Genomic DNA, 27,493 nt, shown 5'->3' with positions numbered 1-27,493 from the left:
AGAGCACATAGCAGATTAGCAAAGGCACGGGTTGCGGGTAGAGGACTGGAAGCGACACCTCCCTGGGCACCCAGAAGCGCGTCTGCCGTGGGAGAGTTGGCAGGCCTGCGCGGCGCCGGCCGGTAGATCACGGGCTGTCATTAGCGGCACCCTCAGCAGGCGGCGGTTTGTTTTGCGAGGGGTGGGGGCGGCAAAATGCCGGGGTCGGTGCGGCGCAGCGGGGGCGGAGACGCGCGTAATCGCTGCCACTCCATGGGAACGCTCGCAGCCCCTGCGCGCCGGCCACCTCTGGTATGCGCCTGGGAGCAGCAGCGCGTGGTCAGCACCGCTGTAATACCTCGTCCACTGCAACCGGATCCTCGCCTTTCTCCACTCACACAATGTACAGACCTGTTACGTTCTTCTTTTGTTTTTGTTAATCTTCCTAGTGATGTCTTACCATAATAGCGGGACCGTCCCTAAAACTTCCTGCAAAACCAGTGTGTACCTGATGTCGTCATTTGAGTTCTCTAACGAATCTCCGGTTCGGTCGTTACATAAATGCCGTGGTAAATGGTAGGCTTACCGGTAGTATTGGTAGCATTGCTAGGAAAGAAAACATAAATGTGAGAGGAAAAACGGGGAGCCGACGACTTCTCTTTGTTTTTCGTTAGTTTATTTGTTTTGCCACGATTACAATCGCTCATCATTCAGTGTTATTAGCCCGTATGTGTATTCTGTACCCTTTCAAAACATAGACTGCATTTTACAAGTACTAAAAATTAGTTGATCCCGTAACCTCTGTGCTTTCATGAAACCAAGGCAACGGCTTTTCATGAAAAGTGCAGTGTACATGAGAAAACAAGAAACAATCTATATTATTATTGTTGTTTTCTGTATCCAATAGAAAGTTCTTCATCATGGTCAGAGGCAAGATTTTCAGGCTATTATTAATAAGCGCGAAAGTTGTTTGTGAATAACAGTAACATGTTTTATATAAGCTATGTGGTGTACTGAATCAATGTTTGATATGTTTCTCTTTTGCGCTTTTTCTAATTTTACTTATTTTGTGGATACTGCGTTTTCTTGCCTTTTATGATAAAATTGTATTGTTTTTATACTTTTACTACACCGTCCCTTTATTTCACGTTAAAAACCAAAAATTTTTGAGAAAAACCTGAATAAAATATTGACAGTTTCAATTCTGCTATAAATAGTGTTTATTTTTAAGCAACATACAGGAGCATAACTATGTAGAACTAAAATGTTTCTTAGGTTGTGCAGTTCCGTAAGTATTCTCACTCAATTTCTAAACTGTTCACCGCTTCCGATTTCTAGAGGCATCTAGTAAGTCACTTATCGCATCTGCAAACAAAGTGATCGAAACGAAGTAATGCCTGATAGGTATGCAACACACCTAATGTACAAGTAATGTGGTTATCATCTTCACTGGCCAAAGCTACTAGGAAAACTGGGAAAAGTATCACACTCTGCGGAAGCCTACTGTTGTTTTACAACTCTAGTCATAATATCTCTAGCGACAGAGGATACAAACGGGGAATGTGTTGACTACGACTGTTTCCCGTTCAGCCCAGACGTTTCACTCACCTTCTGGCCCTGAACTGTGGGATGATCGATATTCTTCACTTACTGCAGACGAGACCCTTAGAATAGCAGAGGCGTATGCGCCAAAATATGCCCCTTTGACTTTCTCTTGCAAAATATTTTATGAAGCGTATTATTTCATGCCTGCTAAATCTGAAGGGAGGATGTGCCTTCGCTATGAACGAACTCACCATTTGACTACAGCCTGACCGGCTAGGCTGCAGTCGAATCACGAGACTAGCACAGGTGTATTAGCCAACCTGCCGACAGGGGCCGGATATCTGTCGAGTTCAGTATGCTAATGTGAAGACAGTTGTAACATGCCATCTGGTGGCTTGTAGCTCACGCATTAACGTTTATTGAGTGCATGTAGTGTTGTGTAGTGAAATTAGTGCTGTGTAATGATGATACAATTCAATAAACCTTTAGTGCATTTAGCGTAATGATGTACGTTTATTAAGTGCCATGAGTGATACAGACGGTAATTCTATGTCCCGTCACGTAAGTCATCCTAGAAAACGCTGCGTGCAGCAACACCAGAGGAAAATAAACGTTGCCAAAAAGGAGACAAATACAGGTAAAGAATATGTAAGTCTGATAATGTTATAAACACTAAAGAAGTAGGGCCCGCTTGTTGGGGTGGTTGTTTTGAGAAATATTTCAAACAATTCTGAGACGTATGGGATTATAACCTGCAAAACAATTTTTAAATAAACTAATGACAGGTGTGGATGTAAAAAGATGACGTGTAAATGACAGGCAGTCTCGTAGATTGTGATTATGAAGTGATCCGTGGAAAAACAGTTTCAACATTTGTGGAGTTGCTTTTCGCAGCATACGTGGTTTGAGTGAAAAGCGACTGCGAACTCCTCGTGACAATGTTACAGAAACTGGGACCACTGATGTAGATCATCGTAGGCATCAGGAAAAGACACGAAGAATGGTTGGATAGATACAAACTGAAGGTTCACATTAACGATTTTCCTGCCTTATCCAACCAGTACAGCAGACCTAAAAGCCCACATAGGTAATACTTAGTCTCTGATTTAAACATATCCAAAACGTACGACGCTTATTGCGTCTGGATGATTGTAAATCATGCTGAAGATCGTCCAATTTCTGAGTCAATTTACCGTCATATCTTTAACACAGAATTTAATCTTGGATTTACTCTTCCAATGTCTGAGACATGCAACTGTTGTGACAAAACAAAGCTATAACTGTCAACAGTGGGACAAGACATGGATTCTGAAAAAAATAACAGAATTAAAACAGGAACATAGTTTGCATGAATGTAGAGCTATGGTGGCTTTGAAACAAATGGTTGATAACATGGATCCAACAGTTGCTGCTGTTGCCATAGACATGCACAAGCGCTTCCCATACCCAAAATAAATTGTGGAATCCGATTTTACAAATGAAAAGAATTGACTTGCAATTTCAGTCTCCACAATATAAAGGATAGAACAGCCTGAGTGTATCTTTGGGATGAAAGTATTGGAAAACTGCGATTGAACGTTACAGGAAAACAGTTACGGTTTTCAAATGGTTCAAATGGCTCAGAGCACTATGGGACTTAACATCTGTGGTCATTAGTCCCCTAGAACTTAGAACTACTTAAACCTAACTAACCTAAGGACATGACACAACACCCAGTCATCGTTACGGCTTTCTCACGTAGGAATGTATACCTTACACAAATAACATTGGAAATGAAATTAGCTATCAAACAGCGTTTTACAATCATACTTTATATGTTCACGTATCAATAAATCTTAATGTCTTTATCGATTCTGTTACTATAGCGCAGTCAACATTTAATCGCATTGTTCTCCAAAACTTGCTTTTGGCGCATATGCCTATTCTAAGGGCCTCTATTGATTCGTTGCATAAAATGGTTACATACACTGAAGCGCCAGAGAACCTGCTACAGGCATGCGTATTCAAATATAGACACATGTGAACAGGCGGAATACGCCGCTGCAGTCGGCGAGGCCTATATAAGACAAAAAATGTCTGGTGCAGTTTTTAGATAGGTTACTGCTGCTACAATGGCAGGTTAAGATGTAAGTGAGTTTGAAGGTGATGTTATAGTCGGCGCACGAGCGATGGGCCACACCATCTCCGAGGTAGCGATGAAGTGGGGCCTTTCCCGTACGAACATTTCACGAGTGTACCGTGAAAATCAGTTATCCGGTAAAACGTCCAATCACCGACATCGCTGCAGCCGGAAAAAGATCTTGCAAGAACGGGACCAACGACGACAGAAGAGGACCGTTCAGCTTGACAGAAGTGCAACCCTTCCGCAAATTGCTGCAGGTTTCAATGCTGGGCCATCAACAAGTGTTAGCATGACAACCAAAAAATCATCGATATGCGGCGTATTTAACTGCTGCATGCGCGTTTTCATAAAACAAGCTAATCCAACTGGACTACTTTCACAATATGTAATGACAGACAACACTTGTGTATCGAAATGGCGATAACTTCGTCTCTACTACTACCCGTAATACGAAGACACCAAGGATGTGCAACCAGATGGGGTCAGAAAGCGTTGTCTCTGTACTTTTGTAAGCTCGGCCACCGCACCACACTGTGCACCCACGGGTACAAGGATGTTCCTGTGGGCAACACGACGGGGAGTAGAGGTGGAGACGTTGGTGCAGCCTCAGACAAGTGGGGTGTCACAGCCCCTTGGCATGTAAGTTGGAAGAGCTGCCTTGACTCCAATTCAACTGCGGCAGGAGTTTTCACCCCTCCATCCCGATGTGGCTCCAACTTACAGTCAAATGTAAGGGCTACAAACCTTACGATTGATCGTACTTCGTAAATTAGTTGAATGGTGAATATGAAAATTATTGCCCCGCCCCACCCTCTATGTTAATCGATACTTCTCCATGTGGGCCAACTATCACTGGTGTCAGCTGGTCACAGAGAATGAATATTATTACATGAAATTATTCATTCATTCTAGTAACTCCTTAATTACTTGATATTCAGGGCTAAAATTTCTATCAATGAACTTGGAATTTTGCTACAAACTCGAATCTGTGCTTGAGATCATGAAATTAATTTTATTCAGGTATCTTTCTTTGTTATGGTTGATCGACTGGACAGCCGGTTTGGTTTTGAACAGTTTTAATAAACATTTTTGGAACAGCGATCAAAAAATTTAAAAAAAATTTCTTCTTAAAATTCAGTCTTGATTGCACCACGAATGCTACAAGAACATAGGTGACCGGTTTCGCTCATATCACATGACCATCATCATACCTGTAATTTAATTTAGAAAGTAATAGAAACCTTACTACACTGACAATACAATATGGCAAAATGGTAATAAGGATAAAATACAATAAGACTTGTTATACCCATGACATCCTTCGAAGATGGTAGGTGGAGCACTCTTCTCGGCTGCTGTGATGTCAACTGGTGCCAGCAAGTGACGGGCATTCTCTGAAATACGAAGATGCTCCGCCTACCTCTTTCCCCTCTACCTCACGTAAGCTAACCAGTGTAAAACGGGTTCACATAATCGTCAAAACGTACAAAAAAGGCACAATAATAACATAAAATAGTTATGTATATTTTATACATTTTTATGTATATTTTACACATTTTTATGTATATTTTTCACAACCTGCAGCAAGATGCTATCTTAAAGCCAATGGGAATTATCTCTTTTGATCATAAACGATGTTCCCATTTTTGGTGTCTCTAATAGATTCTACCTGTTACCCCAGTTTTCACTTGTTGTCCATGGGGAACCAGGGATTTGAAAATAAATGGCTAAAATGAGTAACATTGAATATGTTTTCATTCGTAGTACATTTTAGTTCACTCCGCTGGAAACTGTCACATGGTACTGGAATGTTTGTTGCTCCACTAGCTGTTGCGCTTAATATTTGGTTTGAGCTCTTAACAGTCTACGAAATTTTGATGACTGACCAATAATACCACAAAGTTAACAAAGCTGTTCCTTGGGCTTGGAGAACATCGTTTCTCGTTCTCCATAAGGAATGAATGAAAGAATAAACCAAGAAAAACAAACAAAAATTTGTATACATAATTAATGAAATAGAGGTGTAATGGCTGCCGTTTTTTAGCAGTGTCAATCATTTTATCGGAGGTAGCACTCACATTTCCAAAACATGGAGCGACTATGCAACAGATCTGAGCGTTGGACAACATTCAGAGTCATATACTCCAACACGTCCTTCGACTGTCCATCATACTTGAGCTCTAAATTGGAGTATAATTTTCGCTTCACACAGAACGTCTGTGACTTTAGACCACAACATCCATGCTTCTTTAACTCTCACTCGTGCGTCATTTCTGTGACCATTGCTTTTCGTTCGGGATCCAAGGTCCCGCAAACTCTCTATATTATCTAGCGTGCTGTTGCTTAACGTACCAGGGGTATGTATGGTTTCCACGAATTTTGTATAGAGGACATTTGTCCGGAGGTCGTATTGTTGGAGTCGACCATGTCCTTTTCCCTTGTGTTCGTACACGATTTCTCATGCTGTGGAAAAAAAAAAAAAAAAAAACCATGAGGTCATCAGCGTAGATTTGAGCTTATGGCACTCCGTTTGATGTAACTTAGTATTCTGTCCCACATCCACAAATTGCGATTAGCGGTTAAATCAACACTTTGCCACTGTCTTACGGCGCATTGAGAATACTAGATGCAGGAGCTTCTCTTTCGCTTTGCGTTTCTCTGTCATCTGGCCCACAAGACAAATCGCAACTTCGATACCACCTCTTCTGATGAAACCATATTGACTGATCGACATGTGTAAAGGTTTCACTGGTGCTTACACGTATTTACTGAAGCTCGAATAATTGTCCTATTTCCGCTTTGCAGGCCAATTCCCACAGCGAGCACGCGAAATGGAATGTCCACTGTTAAATAGTCGGATAATATTACCTGTTGACACATGAAAGTGGCCTGTAATAGCGAAACTGGCCAACTGTACGAATTTAAATGATGTTAAAATAGTGTAAGCAACAGCTGAGTTGGAAACCTTACAATATCTTTCAATATGGCTGTGGTACCACACATATACGGCTGTGGTATCACACATAAGGAAAATTATTGATACTGATGGATGTCTAAACGATGTATGAGATTCCATGTTTTATCATGTTTCCAAAACTTTCATGTCGTAAGATGGTAGCTGTTCGAAAAGTCTGCTGATTATCATTTGCTACTGAATAAGGCCAGTGCGATACTGAATGACTGATCGACAATGAAAACATGTTTTTGGATGATGAAATTTAAAAGGAGAACAGTCATTCCTTACAGAAGATTGCCCTGCACATTCCGAAATAGCTTGGTATCAAGAATGACAGATACCAATCGATGATGTATGTTGAGGGATATATCGTATTTACGAAGAATGGATCGCAACGGCTTTTCCCAGCCCCACTCAATGATTTAGGAACCTTTTAATCTGAAGTGCATATTACTGTTGTTTTGATCTCTTCGTTCATCAGTCACATGGTGCTCTGACACATATATCAAAAATCGTACTAAATCATGGTTTCAAGTCACAAACGCAGGAATGCTTCTCATAACTGTATTTTTTCCTTGTCTGTTTGCTAGGTTGTGGAGGTCAATCACTGTATCCCTGTAAGTATCTTGCCGCTGAGAATGGCCAAGTCATTACAACTTTTTTCACCAAATTAGGTGTTCCATAAAAATCTTTTACTGTGTTTTCCCGTGACTGACAGTTTAAAAATGGTGCTGCGTCGAAGGATATAGACGGATGCGTGTGTGATTTACCCTGCATTTTGAGCTAAACTTGAAATGACGTATCGTACTCAGCTGTCTAGCACAGCCAATATTCCGACAGAAGGAGAAGCTGCGGTTTATAGCCTCGAACAAATTAGTGGCATCTTTGGGGAATCCGCACTTAGGAAAGATTTGTTGCCCCCAAACTACTGGGGGGATACTGGGCTGCCGGCAGAAGTTCTTCCAGCGCAGCTGTTAATCACTGGAGAAGAAACGCCGGTTCCAGAGCCAGATCTCCTTCCCCCTCCCACTGCGCTCCGCGCTGACCCGTGGTCCTTCGATTCCAGCTAATTCCTGGTAACCAGTGCTTTTCGTAGGAAATGTTGTGCAGATGGCAGATTTCAGGTTTCAGCTCTTGTTCATAACATGAACCAACGTGAACAAATGGCTTCGGAGATCTAAGAGGCTTTCACTTTCTCGTAATATGGATATCACATTATCAGAGAGAGGAAATTAGTTCCATTTCGAAGAACATCATGTACGCTCTGTACCAAACTGCATCTCGTCTTCTTATCATTGTCCATGAGCTCTGGGCTTTTAATATCCTGCCGTAGGCCTACATGGCAATTCCACCGCTTTGGAATTGTTGCTCGATGGGTGCTGATCAATCGAATGCCCTTGCGGTGGAGGCAGGTATGTGATCTCAGTTAAACAAAAACCGTTCTTTTTAATGCCCAGACCGGTTTCAGGACCTTTGTGCCATCATCAGTTAGTACTTTCACTCAGTTATTTTGTAGACTGATTGGTTCCTTAGCATCTTCTATATACACTACTTGACGATTACTAAGGAATAGAATCGTTGTTTTACAAAAACGACAGGCAATGATGGACGACATGTACATACGTAGTAGAGGCGTTAGTGTACTTATAATGAAAAATAGTACAGATTTCACCACATGTCAAAGCAGGATACAGGCTTAAAAAACGTTCATGTTAGACACAGAGCACACTCCCAACATAAAAGTCTATATGGGACTTTCAGTAAGGGATATGCAATCCTCGGGCACTAGTGCACGTTTATCACCTGTTGTTCATGTGGGCTCCAAATTGTTGAGGAGTCGTCTCTCAAGTAGGTTTTCAGTTCTTGTACGCTCGGAAAGTGGGTGTTTGTTGAGGAACAAGTCTGCCAACAGGATCTCAGGCATGCTCCACAGGGTTTAGGTTGGGGAAGTACACAGGCCATTCCTTACGTTCAGTATCTTCACTTTGCAACGAATCTGACACCTCAGATGTCCTTTGTGGGTGGGCACTGTCGACAATGTAAAGGAAGTTGGGACCTACCGTATAATGTTGTTGCATTAATTTGTGGTGTAAGCGGTGCTGCTATTCACGACCATAAAAGTGGGATAAAAGCTGTGAGCTGTCTGGGGCAGTTAACCTTGCATTACTGAGCAACTGTTTGTTTCACCAGGTATCCAGTCTACCTTACCAAATTCCCAACCAGACTAACAGTAATTATAATCTTTTAATAGTCATACGACAACCTGGGATATATATATATATATATATATATATATATATATATATATATATATATATATATATATATAAGGCACCAGCTTAGTTATGAATCAAGTTTAATATGCTGAAATTTCAATGACCAATGTTAAAATAAAAAGAAATAAATCAGGTTATATTTGGAAATTTATTTTAACATTGGTCATTGAAATTTCAGCATATTAAACTTGATTCATAACTAAGCTGGTGCCTTATTTAGGACTGTGAAAATGTGAGTTTGTAATCTTACGGAACGCATCAAATATGGAGCCAAGATTGGGAGACTGCATACAACACTGCTTTCATAAAATAACACACGAAGAACGTTGAAACATATGCAAGAGGAAACTAACCACAACCAACCGATTCAATTTTCACCCAAAGAAGCTACGTTCGTAGCGCAATCCTGTCCGTCATGTAATTACCACACACTGGTATACTAAATTCACACTAACTCTCTGTGAAATCTTCCCGAAAAGAATAGCTGAGGGCTACTTTGGTGATTACACCACATGCTTCACGTGGTCAACTTGGTTTACACAAAGAGTGTAACTCCACAATAATTTTGATAATTAAAATAAATTAGATCGAAAAGCAATTTTCAAAAGAAAAACCTTGAACTGGTTACTATCGTCTTACTATTAACCTGATGGGTCAAACAATTGTATAAGCACGTGGTACTGGTCTCACAAAGTACACGCCACGTGGGTTGAACATAAAGAAATGTTGCTATACTGAAAAATATTGTCAAGACGAGACATTATAATCTCACACACATTCAGATTGATGATCTTAGTTAGAGTTACTGACCAACACGTGGTTCCACTTTACTCACAAAGTAGTGACAAAGCAACTACCGGAATATATTCTGAAATTTACTCTCAAATTACACTGCGTTGCAATTTAAGATAACACTAGATATTTTGGAGCTAAACCTGAAATAAAGGTGATTAAATTTTCAGTTAGGCTGATCTTAAGAAATCCATTGTCCTACGGACTTAGAAGACACGCGCTTAGCCGGAGATCTTACCACTTCAGACGCTCGCCGCGGACAGACTGACCTGCGCTCCTACTGAGCGTGCTTCCCAAATACAAACGGAAGTGACCAGAGAGGCAGCTCCCCATACCAACATTACAAGGGACGGACAGGACCATAATAAGAATAGAAACCTCTTTGCTTCTAGAAAGCGTAGCTACCTGTTCCGACATTGATCCTACTGTTCTCTAGCAGACAGGCTTGTCTGCTACCATCCAGCATGCAACTAGAAATACATTTGCTCATTCGTCCTCTCACACAGAAGGGAAGGGGGATGACAGTATCTTATAATATATAGTATATAAGGCGGATGTAGTTTCCGTATGACACTGCGTGACATGAATTACATATAAACTGTGTTTTAAAATGTAGTAGTGTGACAGATCGTTCTTGTTTATGTGTAAAAGTAACACGTTTCACTGCTCAATCTCCTCCCAGATAGTCAGAAACACCACAGTAAATTTAGAAGAGGAATTTATGCCGTAAATGGCAACAGATTTAAGAAATTAACATGAAAGGAATCCAACAGAGACCTTTCAACCGCACCCCTCAACAGACGGAAATAATGAAGAATAATCTCCCAGCAATATCGCTGTGCTGTAATAGTACCTCGCGCAAAAATCACTTGCCACAGCGGAGCAGGATTCGTCGGAAAACATGTCTCAGGATCACTATTATTGACCGCACCCAACATGCTCCCTACACCAATGAACCCTTTCTCTACGATGGGGTGGTTGAAGTGGGATGTATTTAACAGGCTTCCGTGAAAGCAAACCTGCCGGGTTTAGTCCCTGCAAAATATTTCTGATAGAGAAACGTGTACCGGTAGCGGTTGTAAGGTTTGCAGCGATCTGCCTATGAAGGATATGCCTGTTCCTTATCACCAATAGGTATTGAACCTTTTGCGGTGTGGTAGTTCGCCTACGGTCACTGACACGCTTTCGCATAGCATTTCCACCTTTAGTGGCCTTTGTTATTCGCGAGATGACACTGTTGCCACAATTGTGACACTTTGGCCGGCTACGCGCCGTCCATTTATTCGTCCACTATCGTAAGCACTCAAATGGCAGACATGTTGCCGTACCACATGGAATGTCGCACTAATAGGTTCCACAACAACCCTCGTCAAACACTGTACTGCATGAAATGTCGAATACATACAGGGCGTTCGTGCATAGGCTTCGCTGCGGTTAACACGTTCCGCCGTCTAGATTTCCTTTTACTACCATTTTTCGTGTGTACCGTAACACCTGGCAGTTGTTTCTTAGCAAGTGTCAGCTGTTCCTTAGCAATTGTTAAGCAATGTATTATTAAATAGCTAACCATAGTTATCTGAAAGAAGGAAAAAAAATAACAATTGTTTGAATAACAGTCGCACCTGAATTCCCAAAACACTTTCTGAAAGTGTGACTGTTGCTAGAGCTTAAAAAGTAATCGTGAGCATAATACATTTTTTCAACGGTTGAAAAATTCGTTTTAACACGCTAGAAAAGTTTAAGAAGTCATTCAATACAACTGATGTCTAGCCAATAGTTATATCATAGCACTCGGCTGAAACCTAAGATCCGACAACAGGACTTGAAAAATGTAGAGCTGGACATTCCCTGACTAACGTCCAGCTGGATCTCTGGAACGTCCACAGAATTCTCATCAAAGAAAAAAAAGTCGTTGGTTACAGCTCAAAAGTATGGAAGTCAGGAACTGAAATCAAAATTAGCCTCTTTAGTTTCCATTGAAACAATACAGTTAATTTTTACTTTAATAAATCTCACCAGTATCTACTCCAACTTACTGTTAGCTTCCTGATCTAACTTAGTACTGCCACAGGCTAATGACACTATTTAAACCTGCCTACATGTTAATCCTGCTTACACTGAGCTTTTTAAAGTCACAACTACCCATCCGGTGTAACAACATCAACATCCTTTCTCTGCAAACCGCTGTGAAATGAATGGCAGAGGGAGCTTCTCATTGTATCGTGTATTACTGTTTCCTCCGGTTCATTTTTCGTATGGAGCCTGCTTAAATGATTTTGAGCGCAGTAAGACTCTTCTTCGCAGGGCGCACAGAAGCGATACGTAGAGGGGTGCAATATATTCAGAGATTCTTCATATGAAATTAATGATTGAAACTTTTTAAGGAGGCATTCACGCGATAGTTGACATCTGTCTTCAAGCATTGCAGGTGAGATTTATCAGCATTTCCGTGACGCTCTATCGTGGGCCAGACAGATCTGTGACCATTCGTTCTACGTTTATTTCTACACGTTCAGAATAATCTGTTAGTCATCTTCAGAATGAATCCCACTCGCTTGAGCAACATTCTGGAAAGGGATGTTTTGTACACACTATCCTATGTAGATTCACCGTATTTGCCCACTATCTTAACAATAAACTCTCCTATGTAGATTCACCGTACTTTCCCACTATCTTGACAACAAACCGAAGTTTTCCACCACCTTTAACCATGGCTGATCGTTCCTTGTCCTATCCCTACAAAGTGCTATGCCGAGGTACTTGATTGAACTGACCGAATCTAGTTGTCACAGGTTGATACTGTATGCACAGGACACTACATTTTTGCGTTTTATGAAGTGCAAAGTTTTATATTTCTGGGCATTTAAGGCAAGTTGTTAGTCTCTTCAGCATTTTGAAATATTTCGAGGATTGAATATTTAAGATGGTACTACATTACATTACAAAACAAACCATAAACATGGCAATTCATCATCATGAATAGAAAATAAAGTTAGAGTCAGCAGACAGAGCTTGGTATGTTTGCTATTGCCATTAAGGTTCGCTGTCATTTTAAATTACTATGTCAGGAATCGTCATCACTCTCTACGTGTATCTACCAAAACACAAAACGCAACCTAACTGCACCCATAACAACGTTTTCTCCATAACATTCACAGTTCACGCTCACAGTCCACTTTTGTAACGGAAACAACACTCTTTTCTCTTTGGATGACCTAAGGGAATTCACATCGCATGATACGAACGTGACGTCACCTGCTATATCGAAGATGGCAGGAGTTGTCTATCGACTTTCGCGATCGTTCCGTCTGGCTCTGTTCCTCGTGGAATTCACTTCCACAGGTCGTGCCGTGTTGTGCTGTGCTTTCATAGAGTTCGGTTGTTTTGTTTCGCTTTGCTTTGATCTTATTTCGATATGTGTCAGTTTGAGAATATAATTAAAAAGTGACTGAAGGATTTCAGCGCCTGGCACAAAGGCTAGTTTTGTGAGACTTGCGCATCCCAAGAAGAAGAGATCGAGTATCTTTTCACCGGGCTGAAACGTGAGGAGCAGCGCTGGTTGTAAACTATCCTCCGGCGCTACAAGCAGTAAGTAAAAAATATCTTAATTTACTGTAGGTACAGGGTGATTATAGTTACAGTTAAGCTTTCAAACCGCTGTAGAAATAAAACCACTGCTCAGAATGACATCCAATTGCAACGGAAAATTACCGGAGAAGGGGGAAAACATATGTCAGAAGAAAAATAAATAGTTACAAAACGTAGTAATATATGGCGCTGAAAGCATCATAATTTAATAGCGGTCGACTGCAAATGACAAATGAATCATACAACGTTCGGCGCTAAGCAAACTGTACTACTCAGTGTGTATGGGTGTACAGGTGTGATGGTGTTAGTTACGTAAGCCCATCCACCACGGCTAGGTCATATCACATCCGATGGGAAAAATCGGTTTTCAATTGTTCTGAGGCCAAAAACCGTACAAAAAGCATCAATCACATCGGTTTTTAACTGTCCCGAGGCCAAAAACCGCATAAAAAGCATCACTCAAAATCGAATCGGATTATTAAATTCCGCGTGACGCGCGAAACACATCCAATATGTTGTCCACCGTTTTCTGAAGCAAGTTGAAATCGACTGATCGAAGTGTTTCGGGGGTCACGTTCAGACTGTGTTGCGCAATACGTGCCTTCAATGCAGCTAAGTTTGCATTCGAAACACTGAACACAACATCTTTCAGATAACCCCACAGCCAGAAGACACACGGATTAAGATCAGGTGATCAGGACGGCCAGGCTGTAGGGAAATGGCTGCTGATAATTCTAGCATTTACGAAATGGTGCTTTAGCAGTTCCTTAACTGGATTTGCAATGTGCGGATGTGCGCCATCTTGCACGAAAACGTTCCCATCCACACATCCGCGCTGTTGGAGAGCTGGAATGATGTGGTTGCGCAAAAGACACTCCTAGCGCTCAAAAGTAACGGCACAGGTAACAGGACCGGAAGCACCTGTTGCTTCGAAAAAAATATGGTCCTATGATAAACAATGCCGTGGAACCGCATCACATAGTGATCAAATGGCTCTGAGTACTATGGGACTTAACTTCTGAGGGCATCAGTCCCGTAGAACTACTTAAACCTAACTAACCTAAGGACATCGTACACATCCATGCCCGAAGCGGGATTCGAACCTGCGACCATAGCGGTCGCGCGGCTCAGACTGAAGCGCCTAGAACCGCTCGGCCACCTCGTCCGGCACACAGTGATCTTTTCAGGATGAAGTGGTACTGGTTGATTTGCGTGTGGACTTTCCGTTGCCCGTATTCGACAATTCTGTGTATTGACATATCCTTTCAGATAGAAGTGGGGTTCGGCCGTTCACAACATATTCCTTGGCCAATCATTGTCCACTTCCAGGAGAGCAAGAAATTCTGAAGCAGAGGTCTCTCTTGCTGGCAGGTCAACAGTAAGCAACTCGTGCACATGAGTGAATAGCAAAGAAGGATGTTTCGGGTACGTCCAATGTTCGGAAAGTTTTCCGTGCACTACACGTTTGCACACCACCATCCGTCTCCTGCTGCAATGCTGTGGTCATCGCTTCCACTGACGTCGAATCAATTCTTTTCCTCCCTCTACTAGGTTGCACATCAAAACAACCCGTATTTGCGAATTTCCCAATCATTTTCTCCAGATCCACGGCAGTCATCGGACCAACGCCTTTCTTCAAACCCTTCAATGTCCGGAACTTCTGCACAGCGACGTGTGCACAGTCTTCATTCTTGTAATGCAGCTTTACAAGCAGAGCGCAATCCTGCATTCCGACAGTCATGGCGAACGTCGCAGACGTGAAAGTAGGAAAAGCCGTGTACCCGGCGTGTTTATGCCAACTTCAATGGGTCGTGCGCATGACAGGTGTTTTCATTTACGCATTCTGACACATACAGCGCCATCTATTGATCAATTTTCACCCAATTTTTTTCTTCTGCCATAAGTTTTCCGTCTTCTCCAATAATATTACGTTGCAATTTGGCGTCATTCCGACAGTGGTATTATTTTTACAGGGTTTGTAAGTTTAATTATAATCACCGTGTATTTAATTTACTAATGTACTGGAAAAAGAATTACAGGATTTGGTGGACACCATTGAAACTAACGGAAAAAATATGGTATGAAAATTAACACAAATAAAACAAAAGTATTGGCACTAGGAGGAAATAAAAATTATGCGGAATGGAGAAATACTAGAACAGTTGCAAAATTTTAAGTATCTTGGAAGCAGGATAGACACCGACTGGAAGCTCACCACAGATATTATTAAAACAAGGATAGGAATGGCAAAAGAGGCGTTTTATAAGAAAAGGAGAATTTTCTGCAGCTGTCTGGATAGAGAACTCAGGAAGAGATTCATAAAATGTCTTGTATGGAGTGCTCTATGGAACATGGACTTTGAGGAAGCAAGACAGAGAAAGGCTGGAGGCTTTTGAGATCTGGACATGGCGGAGGATGGAAAGAATATGTTGGATGGACAGAGTAGAAAAATGAAGAGGTACTGAGAAGAGTGGGAGAGAAAGAACAGTTATTAGATGTAATAAAGAGGAGAAAAAGACATTGGATTGGGCATATATTAAGAAAGAGTGACGGACTGATAAAAACAGTTTTAGAAGGTTATGTAGAAGGGGAAAGGAAGCGAGGAAGGAAAAGATTCCAGATACTGGATGACATGATGGACGGTACAACATACAGCAGCCTTAAGAAGGAAGCAATGGATCGCAGAAAATAGAGAGGCAAAGGACCTGCTAACATAGCACATAACTGATGATGATGATGATGACTGGAAAAATGTTGTTAGGTCAGAAGATTAACAGAATCATACGCTGACGATATTTGTTGATATGAAAAATGCCGAGTTGCACCGTCGATCGGAATCCAGTTTGAACTATAATCTCCTTACAGCTTGTTGTGTCAGTCAGTTCAAAGGTCAGAGGAAGGCAACGGCATGCCACCTTCAGTAGGACCAAACCTAGTGAAATAGTGTGGTATTCAAAACAATCTCTGGATTGATATCAGCTTTACCTACTTTACTACACAGAAGGTAAATGAATCAGTTGCTCAATGTTTGAGGTTATTATTAATATTGTCTTGCAGGTTATTAATATAGAACATACGGAACATAGCCGAATCCACATCCTTGGGCACCTCTGTAATTACGTATGTATTTGCCGATGACTCTCCACGCAGACAATACGTGAAACGTTGCAAGAAAATTTGCTTGCCTTACTCGTTAATTCTGATACCGGTTTATCAATTTAGAGAAGGAGAGTGGTGGGGATTGCGATAAGAAAATATTTGTTAATGATCTTGGAGCACAGAGAATGATAGTACAGTGCCCTACATAGTTTCATTTCTTTAACATGTTGAAGGACTCATTAATTTCTGTATACATTTGTGTACATGGGAAGACATAATACATTGGAGCTGAGATGGGCGAACAGAAGAGGTTGCTGAGAATAGCACTCTGCGTGGCGAGCAGACAGACAGGCACTGACTTTGTGGAGCTGGCACTGCCACGACGTCCCAAGGGGCTACTGAGAATTGTCCAGTTTATACAGTTTCATCGAGAAAGCTCAAAGAAAGGCAGCACGTTTTGTGTTATAGCGAAATATGGGGGAGAGAGTGGAATCTTCTCATGAAATTCCAATCACCAACTTTCTCCTCCGAACGCGAAAATATTTTTTTGACACCGGCTTACACAGGGAGGAACGATCACCAAGATAAAATAATCGAAATCAGAGCTCGTATGGAAAGATATAGGTGTACGTTCTTTCCGCGCGCTATACGAGATTGGAATAATAGATAATTGTGAAGGTAGTTCAATAGACCCTCTGCCAGGCACTTAAATGTGATTTGCAGAGTATCCATGTAGATGTAGATGTGGATGTAGGTACTATCTGGCAGTCAATAGTGCCACCAGAGAGGAGAGAGGCACCATTAGCTGGAGGTAAGGGCTGTTTTGCAGACTGCCTTTTTAGATAGACATTGGCCACTTTCAGAAACACAAGGTGCACAAAATAATGGGCTAGCATCGTGAACAGCGTTTCCTATTGGTTTGTTAGTGTGTGACATCATGAGCACAGAGCTGGTGCATATGTCTTTTAGTAGTAGGGGCGAGACTTGCGAAATGATTGGCATCTGAAGGTGACACGCTGCCTTGGTTTGGACTCTGTATACTGGAGGAAAACTCCTTTGTTGGGCCACATTGTTCTGCAATTTTTCTATTCGCCACAAACACTGTTCGGCGGGAAAACATAGTTCAGAGCATAAAGGGAAGCCAAATTTTAATATTCACTGCAGACGTCGGTTGGTGGCAATCTGTGGAGACTGTGTGGGTGGACTTCCTCCGAGGACCGTCGATAGAGATTTGCTGGCGAACTTTGAACGTTGCAACATCGTTGTCGAGGTTCATTCGAGAACGAAATGCAGTGGGGAGCGTCTTAGGATATGACGAGAGGGCGGAGTGCCCTCGTTTTCTTTGGCGTCCACATCAGGGCCGTGCATCTCGGTGTATCCCAGCTTCAACTTTCATGTGTTTCATGTACGATCGCTTTAATCAGTCAACAAGCTGCGAGTCACTGTGAAAAGGGAGGAGGATGTAGATGAAGATGAGAAGGGAGATACGATACTGCGTCAAAAATTTGAGGAAGTGAAACGTCCCCTTAGAAAAATTATACATGACTGTGGTTAAACTGACACACAATATTTTTTACCGCAACGCAATCTGACTTTCAATAATCCCTACAAGAGAATGGCCCTGACTAAATTAACCTATACGTTTCACAAATCACTTACCTCACAAAAATCTTCGTTACGCGAACTACTGCAATACAGCGAGCGCCACTACTGCCAGCTAAATAAAAGATTCAAACTACTGAAGGCACTAACTACTGACAGGCATAATTAGCAAATCAAAGATTTTGATAGAGAACAAACAATGTATTTACCTTAATAGTGTTCAGAAGTCAAAATATGTATACCAGTTCATGACATCCAGTCTTACAAACTTACTGTCTCTGATGGACACATGTCCAGATCATCCGCTCTCAAAACTCCGCCATCTCTCCACCCACATCCACCACTGCTGGAGGCTCACCTCCAACTGCGCAACGCCACGCGCTGTTTACATCCAGCTGCCCAACACTACAATAGGAAACAACAATGCAAACCATCCACAGACTGCACACAGCACAGTCAGTGATTTTCATACAGAGAAACCTAAACAGCCTAATTACAAAGTGAATGCAATTTTGCCAGGTAGTAGATTAACACCGCTGTACATAGTAATTTGTATAATCAGAGCGCTCTTAAAGATACAGCTCTTTCACTTTCTCTCCTCATGAGTAAGACGATTGGTATTTTAATGAATTAAATAAGATTGTTTAAACGGAACATTTTTATTTTCAGATAATTTCCTGTCACATTAATTATCATGCAAATCTCCCACTTTGGGATCTATACTTTGAACCTAATATCGTTTTATCTATTCATAGTTATGCACATGTAAATTGATAAGGTACATCTCAGAGAAGTATTCAACCAATAATTTGTTTTCTTGGTTGGGTCGATAAAACCATGAAGAGAGGTACCTGGATTCTTCTATTACACAATCACAAACTATAACTGTATGATTTGGATAAACAGAGGAACCTTCTCAGTTAAAATTTAACAGTAGAAATGAGGGCGATTACATTTCAAGGAATTAAAAGTAGAGCATCTCTGTGGCTCTACACATCATACCTTGTAGCAATAAATAGAGTACTGAATATATCGGCAACTGAATTTGTGATACACTCAGCTTTGTCATTTGTGAACTTTGTGAGTACGAGATATGGTACTCCCTAACAAGGGCGAAGCCACAGCTGGTACCAAACACATACTACTCCAAGATGAAAGGTATCATCACGTTACTTGTACCGCGGAATAGTCAAGCAAATTAAGTGGAAAATGAGGAAAATGTAACGGATACTAGGTAATTAGAGAGCGAAACCGGTACAGCAAACGATCGTGCTCAAGAGGAAACCGAAGAAAGCCGATATCAAGATACAGAAACAGTAGTAATTATTCATAGCCTGGAGGTGGAAGAGAATGGAAGATCAAACGAAGATGAGCAGTTTCAACAGACAGAACGAGCGAAATGGGAAATGACGAGTTCAATATAACAGACTTTTTGAAGGGAGTGAAGGAAAAATTTAAGGTGTTGAGAAAAAAATAAATAAGGACGCAAGGGAATGAACACAGGACGAAAATTGGGACGAAAAGGGACAAACAAAAAGGCTTGCGAAATTGGCAGCGGAAACAAATAAAATTTCACAGGATGCTCAGTATAAGGTTCAATAAGCTGAGGGAAGCCACATAGGCAAAGGAAGAGTTTAAGAGAATAGAGGAATTTAGTTTTGAGGCCAAATCGAATTTAGATAAAAGAATCAACAATTTACAGAAGCAACAGGAAGAGCGAGAGAGACAGGCGAGTGAGTCAGAGCAGCGTATGGACCACTTAGAGAAAGATCTGTGGGCAAAAATTAGAAGACGCCATGCGCCAAATGCAGGACCAGAATTACGGAAAGACAGTAGATGCGTTGAGCAAAACAGAGGACAAGATCAGACTGATGGCCACAAACGTATAGCTGCTCCCGGAATTGGAAGAATTTGAGGGATGTGTCTTTGGAACGAAGAGTGAAGAACACAGTGGCTTTTGAGGGAGAGTAAATGTGTGACAAAGGAAATGCAGATGCAGTCACTGAAGGAGCACATGTGAGCCTCAAGAATGCAGACGTGATCAATACATACAGGATTGGTGAAGCAGGTGGCGTACTGACAATGGATGAACAAGAAATGAGAAATTGTGTGCAGTATGCGTTATCCTACATGTACAAGGAGTTGAAGGTGATGAGACTTTGATTCATGCAGTGCCTTTGGTTCTGCTATTTAGTAAGTGTTTCCCTACAAAAAGACTCGAATGGCAACGCCTCTACCTGGAGGCAGTGAACAGGGTTACGAAGTGTTTGTCTTTTATGGCATTCCGGGAGAAAATACTGAAAATTACCTTAAAAAGGAATGGCACAAAATGCTATTAAAGACTAGCCAATATAATTACTGACAAAAAAGGAGATGGATTCTAGAACACTGTCTTAGTGCTTAACGAAACGCAGTGGAAAATAATTTATACCCCAAAAAACCTTTCTCTGTTACCGAATTCCTTTGGTTGTGCAAGGACAAACAGCCGAAGAATTTTCGTGGGGCACTACTTTGGAAGAGAAAAGAGAATATTAATGAATACAGGGGGTGGATGGAGCATAGGTGGTGGACTGAATGCGGTGAGACAGAGAAAGAGAGAGAGAGAGGGAGAGAGAGACAGAGAGAGAGAGGAGAAGGCGATGGCATGTGATTGTGCAGTGAGTTGGACCACATAAATGGCTAGGTAACCTATGCTATTATGGTAATAATGAGTGAAACTTTCATCAGTTTAATCGTATCAGAATGAAAAGCAACGGACATAGATATTATGTCGATAACATAACTCAGATACAGGTGACAGGTGGAATCCGGGACAGAAACGATTTATATACTCGTACACAGCGGCAGAGAAGAGGAAGTGATAGCTGAGTCCTGAAGATTATATTTAATGCATAGTTGAGTAACGTTAAGAAGTTTATTTCTGAGATCATTGTGTATATTGTAAGTTACATTAAGTAGTTTGTTTGTGGTCATGAACAGTGTATGATTATAAGTTTATATTATTTAGCATACTGTGTGTAATTTATATTGTATGTTTCTTTCTCCATTCCCAAATCTCTTTCTTCCCGTCGACTTTATATGATTGTAGCATAATTTACCTTGATAAGATTTGATACGAGATGAGAGGGGAGATGCATTGGTCGACATGTAGCGTTGTTAAGTATTCAGTGGAGGTGAAATGTAGATTTAGTGATATAGTTACTTCATGATATGAGATGTGTGATTCTATGTTTATTAGAGTATAGCATTAGGAGGACAGTGGAAAGGATAACCAAGAAGAGTGAAGAGAAGGTTACAGGAATGAGGGACATGTCGAATAGTAAAAAGGGAGAGAGTTATATACAATGTTTTGCGTAAAGGTACATGAGGTATGACACTGAAGATAACTTGATATACACCTCAGCCAGCTTCACACAGTAATCTATTGGAAAATTGTATGAATAATAGTGAGTGGCAGAAAAATATGTGTATGCGAGATATTTGTCTGCGAGAAATCAGGGCAGTACTTGCCATCGAGGACAAGCCCAGCGGGATAATGGCAACAGTTAGTACAGGATAATATTTAAGTGTTGGTAATTCTCCATGAGTGTTACTAACATATACTTTAAGACCAGTTAGGTGCTCCGATCCCAATGAATCTAATTTAGGTATGAGACTAGGACTGGATGGCATTGAAACCTACTGAGGTAACAAAGAGGTAACTAACACGTGACCAACCCATTACTGGTCGACGGAATTATGATCGACGACAATCAGGTGCCATGTTGTCACCTATTGCATAGCTTGAATAAAAATAGGCACCAACTACTTGAGGGTGGACAATCCTGATATACTCCTTGCAAGTTTTATAAAGAATTCAGATTAATGTTAGTTGGGCCAACTGTGTGATATCTAATTTTGTCGTTTGTTGTTTACACTAAATTCATTTTGTTCAATCTTAGGGATATTTGTTAGGAAGTACTTTAGATAACAGGACTTCGTGTACTGACACTGATCATAAAGAACTCTGCAGGGCCACACGGAGACTAGGTGTGGAGACACGCAGGTAACATCCAGCGTGCAGCTTGGGGATACTCCCCATCAGTCGCTGGCTGCGGTCGAGGTCAGCCGGCCTCAGCTGACGGGTGGCTTCCAGCAGGGCACTGAAAGCACCAGGGGCTGCAGAGGACAATGGAGGAGTCCCAGAGATGCACAGGTGACTGGCATGGCCAGCTGGTGTGGCTGAGCGGTTCTAGGCGCGTCAACCGGAACCGAGCGACCGCTACGGTCGCAGGTTCGAATCCTGCCTCGGGCATGGATGTGTGTGGTGTCCTTAGGTTAGTTAGGTTCAAGTAGTTCTAAGTTCTAGGGGACTGATGACCACAGCAGTTGAGTCCCATAGTGCTTAAGGCATTTGAACCATTTGACTGGTATGGCGCACAAGGTAAACACCAGTCTGCTGCAGTAAAATGATGACAACAAGGGATTCACGTAATCTATGAGAGCACGTCGAAATGGTTAAGCTGATGTTAGGCTACATTTATCAAATTTCTGCCACGTGCTGTTCTTGAATCAAAATGTCAGCTGCACAATGTGGCACACTGTCCAATACTCATGGTGAAAGTCAGTGTCCATTAGCCAGATTCCACCATCAAGCAGTTCTGGGCTAGGTAGCCAAAGTCAACAAGAATTTCTGTTCTCATAACGACAACTTCCTTCTGCTATCGTGTGTGGGAAGCGGCCCAGTTCAGCAGAATTTGAAACTGGGTAGCAGAATGCTCATCCATCAAAGTCCATCAAAACCTCCTTTTCAGCCCGAAGGAGCATTTAAGCATCACTGTCAGCATACAGTAGAAGAAACAAAGAAACTCAACACCAGTTACATCTGCAGTAGCTTTGGTAATGCCAATGACTGCTTGCTCCTGGACATACAACAATGAACATTTATTTATTTATTCGTGTCAGAAACATTTACAATATATAAAATAATGTACAATATTTACATGTTGTTTGTAGATACATTTACAAGATAATTATTTGGTCTTTTGCCGCCCAGAAGTTAGCGGCCTCTATTGCATTTGGCGTTGCATGTAGCAGGTCTTCTGTTGTGCATGTTGCTGGACATTGGGTACACTGGAGCAGGTGGGAGGTCGTCTGCAGTGCTCCACACTGGCAGAGTGGCGGCTCCTCTAGGAAGCCCCACTTGGTCAGATTGCTCTTACATTTCGTGACACCCGAGCGTAGTCTGTTGAGGGACCTCCATGTACTCCAACTCTCTGTGTGGCTGGGTGGTAGTCTTTCGCTTGGTGTAATCCATCCCACAGTACTGGTAAGCCTTGCACGCCATAGTTCGATTCGGCATTGCTGTGGTGCCCCAACTAGAGCCCCGGTAGATCTGAGGAAGCTCTTTCTGGATTTTAGTCGTGGGTTTGCTGGCTGATAGCCATATAGGGGGTGAGTTGCAGAAGTTTCTGATTTTTCCTTCTCGCTTTTTGCTGCTATCTCCCAGCGAATGACCGGTGCAATTCCCGCGAGGCTGTACAGTTTATCAAGAGGAGTAGGCTTCAGGCAACCGGTGATGATACGACAAGTATCATTAAGAGAAACATCTACTGTTTTGGCATGGCAAGAATTGAACCACACTGGGCTTGCGTATTCTCCGGCAGAGTAACACAACGCAAGGGAAGAGGTTCTCACAGTGTTGGCGTGTACTCCCCACGTTATGCCTGTTAGCTTTCTCATGATATTGTTCCTGGCTGCCACTTTTTGCTTGATATTTAGGCAGTGCCTCTTGTATGTTAATGCACGGTCAAGGGTGACCCCTAGGTATTTGGGATACGTACAGTGTTCTAGTGATGTTTCTTCCCAGGTGATTTTGAGGGCTCTAGCTGCCTGTTGGTTTTTAAGATGGAAAGCGCAAGTCTGTGTTTTTCCAGGATTTGGTCTCAACTAGTTTTCCCTGTAGTAAGCTGACAGTTCTCTCAATGCTTTGGACAGATTCTCTTCAAAAGTTTCAAAGCAGCGGCCTTGGGCGGTGATAGCACAATCATCTGCATAGATGAAGCTCTGGGTTCCTTCAGGTAGTGGTTGATCATTAGTGTAGATGTTAAACAAAGCTGGAGCAACCACACTGCCCTGGGGTAATCCGTTTTTCTTTGATGTCCATCTGCTTCTCTTGCCCTGGAATTCAACAAGAAATCTTCTATTTTCAAGGAGATTCTTTTTGAAACAGGTTAGCTGGTAGTCTCTAGTGGCATTGTACAGCTTCATTAGAAGTCTTCTATGATTAACTGTGTCATACGCTGCTGTTAGATCTATAAATACAGCTCCTGTGATCTCTTCCATTTCAAAACCATCTTCGATGTGCTGTGTTAGTTTCAACACTTGAGATGTGCAGCTCTTTCCCTGTCTAAATCCAGCCTGCTGTGGGATGTATATTGTCTCTAGTTTCTCCGTTAGTCGGTGTAGTATGAGTCTTTCAAGGAGTTTATACAGATGACATAGGAGAGATATAGGGCGGTAGCTTTTAGGATCATTTTGGTCCTTGCGTGGCTTGCGGATAGCTACAACTTTGGCGTTCCTCCAGATTTTAGGAATCTTGCAGGATTGGACACAGTGGTTCATTAGGTCTCTCAGCCATGCTTTTGTTATCGGCCCAAAGTTTTTTATCTGTTCAACTCTTATTTCATCGAGGCCTGCCGCTTTCCCATTTTTGCACTTACTCAGAGCGAGATCCACCTCAGTCTGAGTAAATGGTTGAAGCAGAGTATTGGTTTCTTGGTCAGGTCGTCTCTCACATGTCTTCTTACCAGGCCTGGCTGAATAAGGTGCTTTCCCATTTTGTACGAGTTGGTGTGCAATTTGATCAGCTCGGACATTCGCATGCATATTCGCCTGTGAAGGGTCATTATTCAAGAGTTTTAGAAGCCTCCAGGCCTCTTGACTATTTCTACTCATATCACAGTCTTCCATCAGTTTCTCCCACTGTCTTCTCTTTGCCTCGGAGATTGAGGAGGGGACAGATCTAGCTATTTGGGAGGTTTCCTCACTGAATGGGTTTTCAGAGTATTGGGTATAATACTCCTCGAGCAGTGTAGCTGTTTCTGAAGTTACGCCGTGCAGGTAGTTTGTCTTGCAGCCTCTTGGGATACATGCTCGCGAGCAGAATTTAACAATCTCAACAAAGTATTCATACTCTTCAGGCACAGGCTTAATTGTTCGAACTTTATCGTCCAGCATTTTAGAAAGTTTTGGCCAATCTGCCTTCTTAAAATTATACCTTCGTCTAAAACCAATTTCTCGGGGTCTTACGATGGGAAGAAATCGGCACATTATTGGTCTATGTTGTGTGTTAGGTATGGGATGACACTCTGAATTGTGGCACTGTTGCGCTGCATTTTCACTCACAAATAAGAGGTCAGGGTTGTACCCTCGTTGCCACCTTCCACTGTCAAAGGATGGAGGAAGTTAACTATCATGAATGAGGGAGAGGGAGTTAGTTTCCGCCCAAGATATAACGGATTCTCCATTTTCATCTTCTCGGGTGTATCCCCAGGTATGGCTGTGGCTATTAAAATCCCCTATTACCACAGATATCTTCCGTGAGTCAAAGTTTTTAGAGGAACAAAGGAGAATTTTTCGGAAGGAGGCTTATACACTGACGTTATCACACAATTGCTGAGTTCCAAGGTGATGATCTCGATGTTATTGTCATGTGTGCAACAGGCACTCAAGACTTGGATTTCAGGTTTGACGAAAATAGCACTTCCATATTTAGCATGAGGTATTTCTGCAGCTAGCTGCAAACCAAGTATTTTCGGTCGCCTTTGCTGGGTATCTCTGTGAGTTTCTTGTATGCACAGTACATCACACTTCTGTTCACGCCACAGTTCTCGAAGCAACTGTTGCTTAGGTCGTGACATGCCTTCAATATTTACTGAAACAACTGTCAGAACAAGTTGTAAAATGAACCGTTTGTTTAAACGTATCTTGTTTGGACTCATATGTGCTTCTGGAATGTTCAGTTCAGTACCTATTTCAGATACGTATGCAGGGGCACCACGTGCAGGAATCAGCTTCACCCCCAACAATGGACAAGGAGCACAGTATCACTGTCACACCTCCCTGGACTACAAGGAGGTTGGAAGGAGGTCTATCTATTGTCCTCTGCATTGACTTTTCCCACGAGTTGCGACACGCCGCTGCAGCGAGCGATGATAAAGTGGCTGCTTCAAGATATTCTGCTTGCGTTCCCATAGTAAATTGCGCCTTAAGTGACCCCACAACGCTCGTGTGACGGTTGTGAACCCAGTGCGCACGTAAGGTAAATAAAGAAGTTATCTAAAGGATCTGGCCCAGTTCAGTTATGTGGATTTTGTAAGTATTTAATATCAATATCTTATGGATTTTTATTGTATTATTCTTCTACTCTTTCAAGTCTTATATTGTCAATGTTTGAGAGTGTGCTAACTACACATGTTAGGAATCAAACATTTAGCCCTTAAAAATGATAATTCTATATTTGTTTTCCTTTGTCATGAATCCTCACTATGTTTTGACAGACAATAGTTCAGTAAGTACATAAACCAGATAATTTTACGGGCGTCACTTTATGTAATAATCATTTGGCTGTTCAGAAATCTGAAAACATTCGTAGATGTAAGAAAATTTTGTATGATGGTATGTTAACATGTGATGTTTACTCTGTTTGACAAACCTGTGACTTCATAATATTCAGACTCTCTGCGTCTTATTATCAGTGTTAATTGCAGTTAAGCTGCATCTAATGTTGACATTATTTACAAAATTTTGACTTCCATATGTACATTGTAATTGCAGAGCTCAATCCATTGAATGCAAAATATGTATTAGTTATAGAATATGTAGGGACCTTCAGTCAGAATATTTAGAATTTATGGTGTTTAACGTAATGTTTACTCTGACCTGTGAGAGAAGATTTGTTTGCATTTGATCTGCTGGAATATAAGTCGTTATTTATTGTTATCGTTAATGCATATCCTAATTCTAAAGGAAATGACTTAAGCATTCACTCCTGCATTAGATTAAGTTTAAGCAGGTCTCCTCGGGAGTTAATGACTTCCTCCTATGTTTTAATTAATTGCTGCTTACACAATAAGGTTAGCAGAGCCAGTAGATTCATTAATACTCAACACTCTCGTCTGTCATACGAAAAAGCCAGACAGTTACACATAAAATGTTTTGGGATGGTAGCCGCAAAATTTTTCTTATCATTGCCCCTTTACCTAACTCATGAGGATCACTCACACTGCAAAATTTACGTAGGTAGGAGGTGTTATGAATCATGGAAGGCAAATTTGCACACTTTTTTCATGAATTTTGGTATCGTTATAGTGATTTAGAGAAAGTGAAGTGTGGGTACTGCAATAAGAAAACGTTTGTTACAGGTTTTGCACAACAGTCACTGGTAGCATGATACCCTATGTAATTTCCTTTCTTTAACATGATGAAGGGCTTCTTAATTTCTGAATGCTCTTGAGTATGTAGGAAAACACAACAAACTGGAGCTTATATAGG

The sequence above is a fragment of the Schistocerca gregaria genome, chromosome 2, assembly GCF_023897955.1.
Source record: "Schistocerca gregaria isolate iqSchGreg1 chromosome 2, iqSchGreg1.2, whole genome shotgun sequence".
NCBI lineage: Eukaryota > Metazoa > Arthropoda > Insecta > Orthoptera > Acrididae > Schistocerca > Schistocerca gregaria.
The sequence above is the reverse complement of the archived record's forward strand: the minus strand, read 5'-3'. Positions refer to the sequence as shown.